The sequence below is a fragment of the Athene cunicularia genome, assembly GCF_003259725.1.
Source record: "Athene cunicularia isolate RWA chromosome 4 unlocalized genomic scaffold, athCun1 chr4_part2, whole genome shotgun sequence".
In the NCBI taxonomy this organism is placed as follows: domain Eukaryota; kingdom Metazoa; phylum Chordata; class Aves; order Strigiformes; family Strigidae; genus Athene; species Athene cunicularia.
In genome coordinates this window covers 25697504-25711230 of record NW_020799099.1, presented here as the reverse complement: position 1 = coordinate 25711230, position 13727 = coordinate 25697504, and positions in this window count along the sequence as shown.

Below are 13727 nucleotides of genomic sequence, written 5' to 3'. Positions count from 1 at the left end.
TGTGAACCTTTAAGTCGGTAACATGTTAACTTCAGGTTAACACCTGAAGTTAATCACCAGGGGCGTTTGCTAACCTTTCTTTAGGGTTTTTGTTTTGAATAGAAAGTACATAAGCCCAAATGTGTATTTGGGCACTTGCCTGCAAATTAGACCTCAGCAATAAAAACAATAATTGATCTAAATGCTTGTCTCCAGGTAAGGAAGACTGAAATAACTGACAAGAAAACTACAGTTTGCATAGACTTGGGGAAACTGTATTGTGCTGTTTTGTTGGGTTTTTTTTCTTTCCTCAAAAAATCCCCACACCTTACGTTGTGTTTGAGAAGTGCAGGTAGTATGTGTGTGAAAAACTTGTTTCTGCCAACATTCTTTGCAACATTTCTATGTTATTTTTAGGGAGACCGTGTGTTCTTGCAAAACATGTCACCTTTACTCTTCCTGCTGCAGTAACAGCTTGTAGGCTTTTGGATGCTGCAAATGTCTTTTTTTTTTTTTTTTTTTTTTTTCCCCAGCTGAGGAGGGCTCAAGGCTTTAGTCCTCCCGGAGCAAGGGAGAGTCAGTGCATCATCAATATGAATTATGAATACCAAGGGCTACACCTAGAGAAGAGAGAGACTTCCTAGAGACCATATAAGAGCGAGCTGTAATTAACAGAAATCTCTCAGGGAGGTGAAAAGGACAGTAGAAAAAATAAGACTAGAAGAAACCAGAGCTATGACAGCTGAAAGGAAATAGTTCAAAACATGCTACATTTACCTGGCAGGCTGAAGGAGAGGAGATACTTGTGGATTAGATGAATTCTGCATGGGTCTAAAAGGGAAGAATGGAAGAGAATAGAGTTCTGGTGTGGGTACAGTCAATGGTGAAAATGAAAACACAGGCATCCTGATGCAGATTCTTTTGACAGCAACCTATAAATGCATTTCTGAGAAGTGCTGCTATTGTGTGTATCTGCATGTTCTGGTAGCCTCATGCTCTGAAGTATAACTCAATACTTTAGAAAATTCTTTGGCACGTGAAGAATTGCAGAGGAATGCAGAGTGAGGAGTCTGGAGGGTTTTGCTGCTGCAGTGGGATTTTTATGGAGGAAGCAGTTGCAAGTACAGTTCTAAACGAGGCTTAAGAGTAAAGCATGAAGAGTGAAGCCAAAGTTTGCATTGTGAATAACTTAAAAAGGCCGATTTTACAGTTGATTGAATGCAAGCATTAATTTACAACATTGAGTTTGCTTCTTTCTGACAGGCCAGTGGTGAGCTGTAGAATGAGACGTGAGTTTATAGCCACAGGGTATCATGCTGACATGATGTATTGCTGTTGGGAGACTATCATGTGATAAATAAGGGTGTGGCTTGTGCAATCAGAAGAACTTTCCTGCTGCATCCAACAGCATTTTTTTTTTTCACCAGGAAAAGACACCACGAATCTTAACATGACTTAACTATTTCCAAGTAAATCCCCTTGACAAGCAAGCTTCCTGCATTGACAACTAGAGATCTGCTCTCAATAAAGCAGCAATATAGGGTATGAATAGAAAAATTCCATACAAAAGTTTGAATATGGCTTCAGCTGCCAGATGAGTCAAATTTCATGTCCTGTAAGTATATTAATTCTTTCCTGCTCATTCAATTTCTTTTCTTCCCATGAAACAGGGTAATGAACATGCTTCTTTCAAAGAAAGCTTGGCACTGCAAACCTACCGGAATTGATCAATTCTGTTAATGACTTTGTTCTATTTTGGAACTGAAAACCCCAGTGAATGAGTTTTATTATTCCATGTTGCTCTAAATCAATGTTTAACAGGAAATTCAAAAGTAACTAGTGAGTCAAACTCATCATGGTAGCTAAATGAAATTCTAGATAAAAATGCTTGCTGCTAATTAAAACGAATGTAGGGAAATGCAGTGTATTTATTTTCCTGAGCAAACCCAGTTTTTTAATTTGTAGGCAAGGTTGTAAATGTCTTTTAATTTCCTAAGGGGAGAGAAAACTACTCCTGGTGTTACCTGCTTTTAGTGGTGTTGGTATATGCAGTTGAAAGGTCAATGATGCTGGTTTTCTTCAGCCATTAAAATAGGATGACTGTGCTTAAAACGGCACAGTGCATTTCAAACTTTCACACCCTGAAGAATTTCTGGTAACATAGTCCTGTGGTCTATGGCAGTGTATTTTTTAAAATACTCTCATACAGGTTTCAATTTCCCCTTGATTTTTTTAGGCAACTGTAGCCTTTAATGGGGAAAACACTGCTAAGAAATTGGAAACTATCTCTAGCCTGTATCTCCAGCATGATTAATTATGATCTGGTAACTCCCAAACTTGTCCTGGCCTTCTTCCATCAACAGCATCCCCATGGAGCCTGTGAGATCCTCAGCTGTTCTGGAAAGCTTCATGTTGTCCAGGCGCAGTGTGCAGTGCTATGGATTACTCTTCCAGGTCCCCCCTGTGGTTCTGCCTCGCTGCATCAAACATGGTGACTGAACTATGTAGTGGGAGCGTTTTGTGGTGGGAAGTTGTTCTTGGAGATGGGAAAATACTGACTGGGTAAAATATTATTTTCTCTCCTGATGGGCAACCCGATGTTGACAGATGACTGTTTTCCCTCCATTCTCACAGTTCTTCTCATCCCACTTGATTTTTCTTGAGTCATCCTTCTAGTGATACAGCACACTGCATATAAAATGATCTGGTGGTTGCTAGCAGCACCCCACACTGGTTTTAATTACAAAATCTGACAACAATTTTCACATTCTTGGCAGAATAAAGGCAAGTAGTAAAGACCGAATGAGACACGCACCAAGGAAACCTTAACCAAAGTCAGAAAGATGTTCAAGTAAATCATGTCTGTGGACTTTTTTTTCTTTAATCTCCTGTTCTGCTCAGCATCGTGCTCAGTAACAGTTTATTAGCCCCTGTTTACTGTAGGATAAGTTGAGACTGATCCAGTTGAGACTGTCCTGGGAAATGCTTTGTATTGGTGAAGCTGAGCAGGAGAAGATGTGGAAGAATTCCAAAATCTATCTGCTAGTGAAAGGTTGTCCTTGTGATGGGAAAATGTCTAGCTTTTCAGTCTTTCACCTAGTGTTCTTTTACTATTCTTAATTTCTTAAACCCCATAAATAGTTGCTAGTAAAAAGATTTAGTATTGCAGGTAATACAAGTCTCAAAATTGTGGACAGAATGTCTAAACTCTTAAAATTGTGTCCTTGGGAATATCCCAGGACATATAAGGCTTGCAATAACATGGTATCTCTTACTATTAAAAAATCACAGATTTAAAACTACTATCCATAATGGTCATAATGAGGAAATGTGAGAACTTTCTGCTCCTCAGAATACTGCATCTCCACCTATGTCTTGGGGAAAAAAAAAAAAAAAAGTTGAATGTTACTGTTCTGTTCAAAGAGAAAACAGGGGGGCTGGGGTGTGGGGGCATAGAAAATGAATGGCCAGAGCAGGCAAATGTCCATGTGCTGTCCTATAATATATGTCTTGCATCCTATTAGTACTGAGGTAGTTAATTTGAAATTACTGTGATGTTAACTGACAACTATGGAGAGAGGCATGCTGGATGTGAAAAACAAAGCTGGTGATTGTCTCTGGAAGACACCTTGCAATTAACCACCAGGAGCCGGCACATTTTAAAATAGCATAGCCTGTCATTCATACCTCAAGGCAGTACTGTGGTTTCACACTGTCCTACCTTTAAGACATGTCAGTTCACACATTTTGTAACATGGTGCATTTCTCTGGTGTAGACAGGGCTGAAGTAATATGTGGCATTTAGAAATCTTCCTGTATGGACAACATGCTTTGCCAAGAACAGGAAACCTCACACTCTTTCATCTTCTCTCTCCTATGGTTTTTGTTGAAAGGTTTTCCTGCACATTCTCACATGCAGTTCATGTAAAGTCACTTCTCTCCCTCAGTAGAAAGGTAACAAAATTAATATTAAACAAGAGAGGGTAGAAGTAATGTTCCCTGCGACTTTTCCTGGGAAAGATTAAAAAGTATTACCTTCACTTTTTGTTGGTAAACATGTACAGAATCATAGAACAGTTTGGGTTGGAAGGGATCTTAAAGATCATCTAGTTCCACCCCCCCTGCCATGGGCAGGGACACCTTCCACTAGCCCAGGTTGCTCAAAGCCCCGTCCAACCTGGCCTTGAACACTGCCAGGGAGGGGGCAGCCACAGCTGCTCTGGGCAACCTGTTCCAGTGTCTCACCACTCTCACAGTAATGAATTTCTTCCTTGCATCTAATCTAAATCTTCCCTCTTTCAGTTTAAAGCCATTACCCCTTGTTCTATCCCTACACACCCTTGTAAAAAGCCCCTCTCCAGTTCTGCAGGCCCCCTTTAAGTACTGGAAGGTTGCTATAAGGTCTCCCCGGAACCTTCTCTTCTCCAGGCTGAACAACCCCAACTCTCTCAGCCTGTCCTCACAGGGGAGGTGCTCCAGCCCCCTGATCATCTTTGTGGCCTCCTCTGGACCCACTTGAGCAGGTCCATGTCCTTCTTATGTTGGGGGCTCCAGAGCTGGACACAGCACTCAAGCAGAGGGGGAGAATCACCTCCCTCAACTTGCTTGTCACACTTTTCTGGATGCAGCCCAGGATACTGTTGGCTTTCTGGGCTGTGAGTGCACATTGCTGGCTCACAGTTTTCCATCCACTCATACACCCAAGTCCTTCTCACAGGGCTGCTCTCCATCCACTCATCACCCAGCCTGTATTTGTGCTTGGGATTGCCCTGACCCATGTGCAGGACCTTGGACTTGGTCTTGTGAACTTCATGAGGTTTGCATGGTCCCACCTCTCCAGCCTGTCAGGGTCCCTCTGGATGGCACATCCCTTCCCTCCAGTGTGTTGATCACACCACACAGCTTGGTGTCATCAGCAAACTTGCTGAGGGTGCATTTGATCCCACTGTCCATGTCGCCACCAAAGATGTTAAACAGTGCTGCATGTTAAACTCAGGTAAGCGCAATGCAAAAAATGCATTTGATGTATCATCTTTTTTAATTCTTTTTCAGTGCTTTTAGATTTCCTTAGGCTGCTCTAATTTCGCCCTGTGCCGAGGCTGATAAGGACACTCGTGCAGCAGAGTGAAACTGCTTTCCTCCCTCCTGGGCACTCCATGTCAGCTCAGATCCTCAGCCTGCCCTTTCCAGGGGCGTGGGAGGTGTTGGCCAGAACCTCAGCCCTAGCCGTCTCCTTCCAACCCTGAGCTCTGCCTCTTCCTCCACTCATGCCCAAAGCCTGTTTGTCTCCTGTTTGTTCATGAGCAGAAAGAAATTGTTTCCCTTCTGTGCACCGGAGACTATCAGGGAGATGTAAGTATTACAGGGAAAAAAGGAATGTTTGGGTTTTTTTTTTTTGGTGCTTAGAGTGAGAAAGGAATCATGTGCTGGAAACACTGGAGCTGTGTTTATAAGGCCGTAACTTCTAAAATTCACTGCAGAGTTTCTAGAAATGTGAACTTTAAAAGCACTTTGCTGAAAACTTGGTTGTTTCTCGTCTGAAATCATTGCAACAATAAAAATAATGTTTGTGATCTGTCATTTGCCACAGTGAGCATTAAGTGTGGAGTTGGCAGTTTCATATGCTTTAATCCAAAGTGTTTCATGTCTTTTTTTGCCTTTGAAATGGGACTGGGCAGCATTGCTGATTCACTCCATTGGATTTATAAATTTTCTTTAATGGTATGAATGCAGTTCAGGGAAAAGAAACTCTACAGCTGAATATAAAACGTAGCTGGCTTTTCTCACTGTCTCCCCGCAGCAATCATTGTCCCTCCAAACATACAGCCTGAGCAGTAACTAAGAAAAGTGCCATGGGACCCTGCTCCTATAGCTATGACTATATGATTGTATGATTATATTTATCTGCAAAGCTTGTTCCTTATCAAGTGCATTATCTCTGGTGTTTGCTAGGATGGTTTTGTATGCTGCTGGTCCAAGATGCTAATGTTGAAATATTGTTGCTGTTCATACATTTTTTTCCCATAGGGCTGAGGGTGGTCTAACCCTATCAGCCCTGGGGGCTGTATTACAGTTTGGAGGTTTCCTCACAGGTACAGAGGTGCATCCTGCCTATGTTGCTCCATATACGTCCCACCTCTTGTCTTCCTTTCTGTGGTGGTTTAGGCCCTGCCGGGATCAGAGACCACGTTGCCGTTGTCCCTCACCCACCCTTGGACCAGGCAGGGCTGGGAGTGAGGCACAAACCCTGGGGTTGAAATAAGGAAAGATTTCATTCAACAGTGTAACAAATAATAAACCAAACAACAACAATGGCAATAACAACAACAATAAACAGTAATAACAGTAAACAAGACAAAAGATACACAGAGAAATACTGCAAGGGACACAGCCAGCCTGCTGCGCCTGCTTCCCCGGACAAAAGCCACACAGGAAACTGTTCCTGCGCTTGGCGCATGGACCTGATGTCAGCATGGTATGAATAACCCGGCTGGTGCCCTCTCTTCACTGATGGGGAAACAACCCTATCCTAGCTGAACCAGGACACTTTCCTAGGGAGAAGTGGCAGCAACAGCAGCTTTGACAGTGCAGTGTAGGGTCAACTATTTGGAAATGTGCCTAGCTGTTCAGGATGTTTGCTGCCTGATCATCCGTTCCCTCTATCCTCTGGGAAATGGGTAGTAAACTAAATGAAACACATGCCAGATCCAGCCAGGCCACCACTTCGGCCTGCACTACCAAACCTGGCTGGGGAGCAGAGGTCCACCAGGCATCTGGGAGTGACAGTCTGTGGCCACCAAATTCCCAAAGTGCTGCTGATGGGTACCACGTTGGACTTGCACTACTTCTTCTGGAGTAGAGTATCTTCTGGACTCCAGGACTGAAATCCTGGAGCCTTCCAATTCTCACAAGGCCAGTTCTGGCTTCAGTGAAACCCTGAGACACAACTGGCTGCAGATGATGTCTGTAATAGCACAGTTTCTACTCAAGAAGTCCAGCCCAATCTCACTTTTCATTAAAAATGTGAGATCTTTATGCCAAACCTAGCGTGCTCTACAACTTAACCAACTACTTTGCATGATGGACATTGAGCTAGAAAAATAAAGCATGTGCACATTCTGAGGAAATAAATTTTGTGAGGCTAAGTTTGCAGCTCTTATTTCACTTTTGGGTTTTTTTTTCCTCATTTTAAATGAAACATCAGGACAGCAATGCTATGAGTTGCAGTGTGTGTGTGGTGATCCTTGCTGCTGCATCTTATAATAGGAGGAGGAAAGGAAGTGTTGTTGTAGATGTTCTGCTCTGAAGTCTTCTTTGCCTTGCCAAAATCAATTCGTTGGCATTCTCTCCGTATCTGGCTCATTGGAGCTATGCATTTGTTTTCCATTAGTTGCTTCAGTTAATACGATGAGTTTCTTTCTTATTATTCTTAAATATTGCATTTTAAATGAAAAAATAATACACTACTTCAGTGGTCTGATAAATTGTTGGAGGATGATTTGTTTCTTTGCTCATGCTCTTCATTTCACTCATTTTCCTTCTTTTCTTTTTTTCTTTGTTTCATTCCTTTTATTCAAGCCAGTCTTGCTCACCCGCACACTAAGTTTTCACATATATTGTGCTGCACACAAACTGTGAGAAAGAGTTTTGCTGTTTTCTCCCACTGTAAGCTTGAGTCAGCCATGTACTCTTTCAGGGAAAGCCCAGCTGACTTGTATGCTGGGCACAGGACGCTGGACGTACCACAGACAAGAGGATGACAGGTAAAAACAGCAAGGAGTGGTTAAGAAGAAGCATTATCTTCTTTTAAATACCTGTCGCGGCTGGTTGCCTGACGCACTTCCCATCTCTCTCTACATTCTCCACCTCTGTTCTGGGATTTTGCTCCTTTTGCAGAAGGAAGTTAAAAAAAAAAATAGAGTGCACAAGAGAATGAGTATTGAGAAATAAAGCTGAAGTGAGATTTTTCATGTGCTCTTTGTGTCCTATAAACTCACCATAGAAGTAGGACCATAGGATCTAGCCTTCCAGATTTCATACTATAAAGCTTGCTCTATCAAGCCCTTCATTCTTTCTCTTTTCCCTTTTGCAAAGATTTAAGCCAACAGATAAGTCTTGCCTCATAGCCCAAAAGTCAATAAATCCACCCAATGTACACCTGCGGGAAAATTAAAAAGTTACATTGTCCTCATGGCTGCATTTTCTAAAATGTCTTTTCTCTGCCAGTACTTTTTGTCATAAGCCCTTGGCAGCAAATTCTGTGGTCATATTTGTGCCTTGAAGCTCTACTAGTAATAACAGGGGAGTTGATTTCTACCATACTGAGAGGTTTTATTTTTCAAAGTATATTCAGTTACAATCAGTTAATATTAATTGAGGTGAGGCAGACAGAGAGGGTAAGTTAGGCGTGCTGGGATGGGATATTTTCATTCTTTTAAAAATGTTCTAACAGCATTAATGTACTGCTGCTTTCTTTCATGTCCTCTAACTCAGAAAGTGATGAACCAAGGGATCAATATTTGTTCTGTCTAAACACCTGTTTAAAACTCCTTTTTGAACCATTTTCCTCATTTTTGTGCCCTTGCCTTTTCTCTGTGTTTCTTCAAAGAGGTAAAAATCCCCAGGCTGAGATACTAGCCCAAGTATTTTTTCTTTCTAACAGAGAGATCAAATAACATGAAGTGGCTTCTGAATTTAGGCATACAAAAAACTCCCCATATTGAATGGCTGCTTTAGATCTAGGTTTTGAGGAGGGAATTGCATCTCCCAAGTGCTCTGGTGAGGCTTTTTGATACCTGAATTGATGTGCAGGGGGAAAGTCAGGCACGAGTTCACAGAGAAATAATTTAGCAGGAAATCAGTCGCCTGAGGGGATCTTGACACTCTCTCTCCTTCCCCAAAAGATACTTATTTTCCCAATTATCTCCCCCTCTTGGAGAGTTTCTCACCTGTTATTTGCAACAATTTGATGACCTTGGATATCCCACATTGCTGCCCCTTACTTGGGTGCACAGGAGAAGAGGCTGCAGTCCCTGTGGCAGGAACCTGCCTACATCCAAGCCCCTTGCAAACTCACCACCTGGTTTATTAGTACAAATTGAGGCAGTTAAGGATAACTCACAGGAGCATGAACCAGTGGAGATGAATTGCTGGCCTGGGTCTCGTCCTGTAGCTGCAGAGGAGCAGCAGAGAGCGGGGAGAGGTAAGTCATGCACTGCTGCTGTGGTGGCTAAGCATCTTCTCTGAACATTTTTCTATACCCCAACTTTTCTCCCTGGTACTCAAGTAATTGCCCTTGTAGTCATTGAAAGGAATTTCAATACATGTTCCTGTCCTTAACCTTTCCACTTTACAGTTTATTCCTTGTTTTATGATTGACTGTGTTTGAAATTGGACATGGAGACATGTACAAATAGAAAAGCAAAGGACAGGTCCCAAACTGTGCTGTTGCACCCCATTAATGGCAGGGCTAGCGGCCAGTGAGTTCACTTGGTTATTTCAAACCCAGATTAGACAATACAAACCCCGGCAATTCGGTATTATTTTCTGAACAAACTATTCCAAGTCTATTTCCTAGTGGAGAAAAGACAGTGTTTTGGGGGAAAGGAGTAACTTTCTTTAGCCATTGAGCAAATACAGAGCATCTGCCTAATATGTGCTATGCATATCCAAGGAAACATAGGCAAAAAAGGTTTATTTTGGAACACAGTGGATGAAATCCTGTCCCATTAGAGTAAATGGGAGATTTGCCATTTGCTTCAGTCAGGCCAGCGTTTCACCCAGTACTTTTTACATATGTTTTTATATGTTATGATAATTCATTAATGAACTAAAACAATCCCTGTAGAGAATACATGAGGATTGTTCTTCTCTACCTCGGGAGGAGCAGTCTTCATTTGTTGCTTACTATATTGTAGTCCTTGGAAAGAAATATGGATGGGAGAGTCTTTACTACGTTAATGATACATACTTTATCTTGTATCTCTCTTTTGTGTGATCCATCAACAGCAGCATTACACAGAGGTAGCTAAGAAAAGAGCACAGATGGGAAGAAAATGTCTGAAACCAGATCTGAAATGGGCTAAGGTGATGTTGTCTGGATGGGGGTTGCAACCTGAGGAGAAAGCAAGGAAAGTATCTTGCCCTTTGAGTGTGTCTGTCATAGGTTGTTCCAAGTCTACGATCCAAAGGCCTGGTTCGGTTTCTAGTCTCATTCTGGATGGATTTCTAAATGCCCAGGACAGCATTAGTAGCCAGGACAACCTTTTTTTGTTTGTTTGTTTCTGTTTGTTGCCTGGCCAGGAGAGATTCTGATGAATCCGTCTGGAGACAGACCTTGTCATTTCAGCCAGGCCTTTGCCTCCCAACAGCAGGTTTGTTCAACACGTTCACCTTATGAAGATACATCTTCCATCGGATTAGAGACCAAACCCACAGAGATGATGAGCTGGTTTTATCCCCCTGTGAGCATGCTGTGCCTGTGTTCCAGAGCCTGATTTGGCCACCTCTTGCCTTGATTTGAACAAGTTAGTTTTGGCCCAGGAAACTCCAGCAATCTGAAGAAGCTTGTCCTTTCCTGGCCCAGACACCAGCTAGTGCTGGCCTTCAGCCTGGAAAGCTGCTAATGTGAGAGAGAAAAGAGGTAGCTGGAGAGCCATTTTCTGTTCAAGATCTTTGACTTGGAAAAGTGCTTTCTCTTCTTGGTCAGAATGTCTCAAGTGGGGGTGTATGTGGTTTGGAGCTTAGGGAAGGAGAGAAAGACGATGAAGCTAATGTCATGCTCTTCTGTTGCAAGACTGTTGTTAGCAGGCAGTTGGGGGAATCCTCCATTATTGTAACTGCAATCGATTTAAACATTCAGTGAAGTAAGAGGTGGCCACCCATGAATAAAACCATAGTTAATATAAAGCCTATGTAAATCAAGAGTGTGAGAAGATATTACAAACAACTGGTAGGAGAAAACACTGGCGATTCTATTGACTGCAGAGAGCAGCAAGTCCCAAGCCTTTGCTGACAAATCTGCATTGCCCAGCTCCAGTGTGAAAGCGGTAGACCTGTTAGGGTGGTATTGCATGCAAGTAAATAAACTTGTTTTTCCAGAGCAACTTAGGTGTCCTCCACGCCTGTGGTATGATTGATTCCCAGCCATGATAATTTACTTGGATGTAATTGAGACCTGTCTGTATTTCCAAATGGATCCTACAGTTATGACTACATGGTTGATATTTATGCAGTTAAAAAGGTGTATTTTAAATTAATAAGATTTAATTGCTCATTGCAAAAGACTTGCATTTGTTTAACAGCCTAATGGTGTGCAATTCTGAGTGGTCCGGGTTTTTAATTTCCCCAGCACACTATTGAGTCCTGACTTTTAGTTGGTACTTCTGCTATAGCTCAGCCAATTAATGTAGGCAATAACGGCATGAAATTGTTGCAGTAAATAAAGCATTTCAGATAAGTGATATAGTGCCTAAGCGAAGAAGCCCATGGGGATATTTCAATTCATTCTGATTTCCTTTAAAGATTATATTGGCCACAAAGTACTATTATTTGACCTTGCAATATGATTTTTTTCTGGAAAGCTTTAACACAAGTTCTCTTGTATTGTCTTATAATAAATTATCATGGTTTGGCTGATATTCTGGTTTAAGTCTGCTATGAAATAGAAGGGAGGAAAGTAGCCTAAAATAGCAATTAGAAGAGAGATTTGAGGGTCATGAATTATTTTCTATTTTTGTCACTGGTTTAGGTCTCAGCTCAGAACACTCTGAAGTTGCAGGAAATCTTTTATTGATTTCAGTAGATTTTGGATCAGGTGGATTCAGTCTGACCTTGGACAAATCAGGTGCCTTTTGTGCTTGGGATTGATTGCTCTCCTTACCCTTCTGACAGGATCACTATAAAACTTCATTCATTCACATCTGTAGAGCTTTAGGACTCACAAATGAATGCCACTTTTTAAAATACAAACTGTTATTTCAGTGTAGATTAATTCATTTTACCTTCCCACTGGCTGCCAACAATCTGTTTAGTCCTGACAGCCTGTGTCAACAACTGAAAGCAGCTCTTTCATGACAGAGAGAAAAAACAGAAAATGCAAACCTAAACTCTGCTCCTTACAGAGAATGTATTTGTGTGTGAAAATAAAAATTGTGTCTGTCATTTCAAAAGACTCTCTCATAAAAGAAATGCACGTTAAATTAAAACCGCTGGGTTTTTTTTGTTGTTGGTTGTTTTTTTTGTGGTTTTTTTTTTTCATTCTATCGCAATATGGACCCCTCCTGGTTCTTGATGAAGAGTGAGGTGAAATATCACACAACTGAGCTACAGAGAGAGTATCAGGCTGTTCCAAGCACGTAAGCCAAAATGAGCGTTCGGAGAGAGATCACTGTGTCATGAGCTCATGCTGGCAATATGGGTTTTTCTATGGGTGTAAACTGAGATTTGAGCCTGAGAGAGAACCTATATTGAGCCTCACAGGAGCACTTTCATGTGTGTTGTTTTCTCCAGCACCAGTGAGGAAGTTGTGAACTGCTCCCTGACCTAGAAAAATACCTACGGCCCCCAGCGAGTCACACTGCCCGATGCTCACCTCCCCTTTCCTCCCCACCATGCAGCAATAAACTGAAGATGGAGCCAGGGATAAAACATCTAGATTTTACCAAGGAGAAAATATCATTTTGCCCTGTGTAACTATTTGGGTTTGTGTGGTGGTCTCAGTCTTGCCTGTCTTCATCTGGGATATAGTGGGCAGATGTAGGTATGTGGTAGGCAGAGGCAAGGACATGGTGGTCAGGGCTGGGAAGCCGAAAGGCAGAGCGAGGCCCTGTGTGAGATGGGCACAGCCATGGGGCCCCATGTCCTTGCCCCTGTGCCCCATGTGTGTTGTCCCAGCAGCAGCTCTTCCTGTGCAGAGTGCCGTCCCCAGGGCGGCTGTGGCATCCCTGAGGAAGGTCCCCTCCTAGGGACCAGCCCAGAGGCCAGATGCAGAAATGTTTTTTTCTCTGGTTCATGTGAAGGGAAAAAGCCCAAAGACAGTAGAGCACATAGTTTCACTGTGTTCTGAATTTTCAGTCAAGTAAGAACTCTGCTGCAAAGAAGAACGGCATTTGAATTCACTAGGATATTTTATGCCCTTCTCAGTGCTGGATTGTTTCTGCTAGGTGTGAGCAACACCCGGATTGCTGGTATAAACATGTTCCTCCCCCTTCCAGGCAGTTAGACCTCCCTGTGCTGGAGTTCTGCTTCCAGCAGAGTGTAATCCATTGCTCATCCATTTCTACACCTAAACACTTTACAATTCCTTTTAAGAGTGTCATATCTTTCTTACTGGCAAAATCTGAAAAGCATAGCAGTAATTCTTTTCCTTGGTGCACTAAAAATGGCTTGTAATTCTTGTTAGGAAAAATGTATTTAAAAATAGATGCACTCTTCTAATCCCCAAAGTGCTGGCACCCAGTTTTAGAGTATGACTGAGGCCAGGGGGATCCTGGCGTTGGGAGGGGCCATCCCCAGCTGTGCTGGCCCCGAGACACCTACTCTGATGAGCGGGTTTAGGAATCTGGTTTCATTTGCCTGATGGCATTGTTCAGCACAATTCAGCAAAGGGATGCATTTCGTGTTACTTTGAAATAAGCAGCCATAAAGCCTTTGATGAAAGAATTCAGGGGCAACGTGGTCAAGTCTGGCACAAACACATGGCAAGTGCAATTGAAATAGTGAGCTAGGCCTATAGCCAGTTCTAGCCT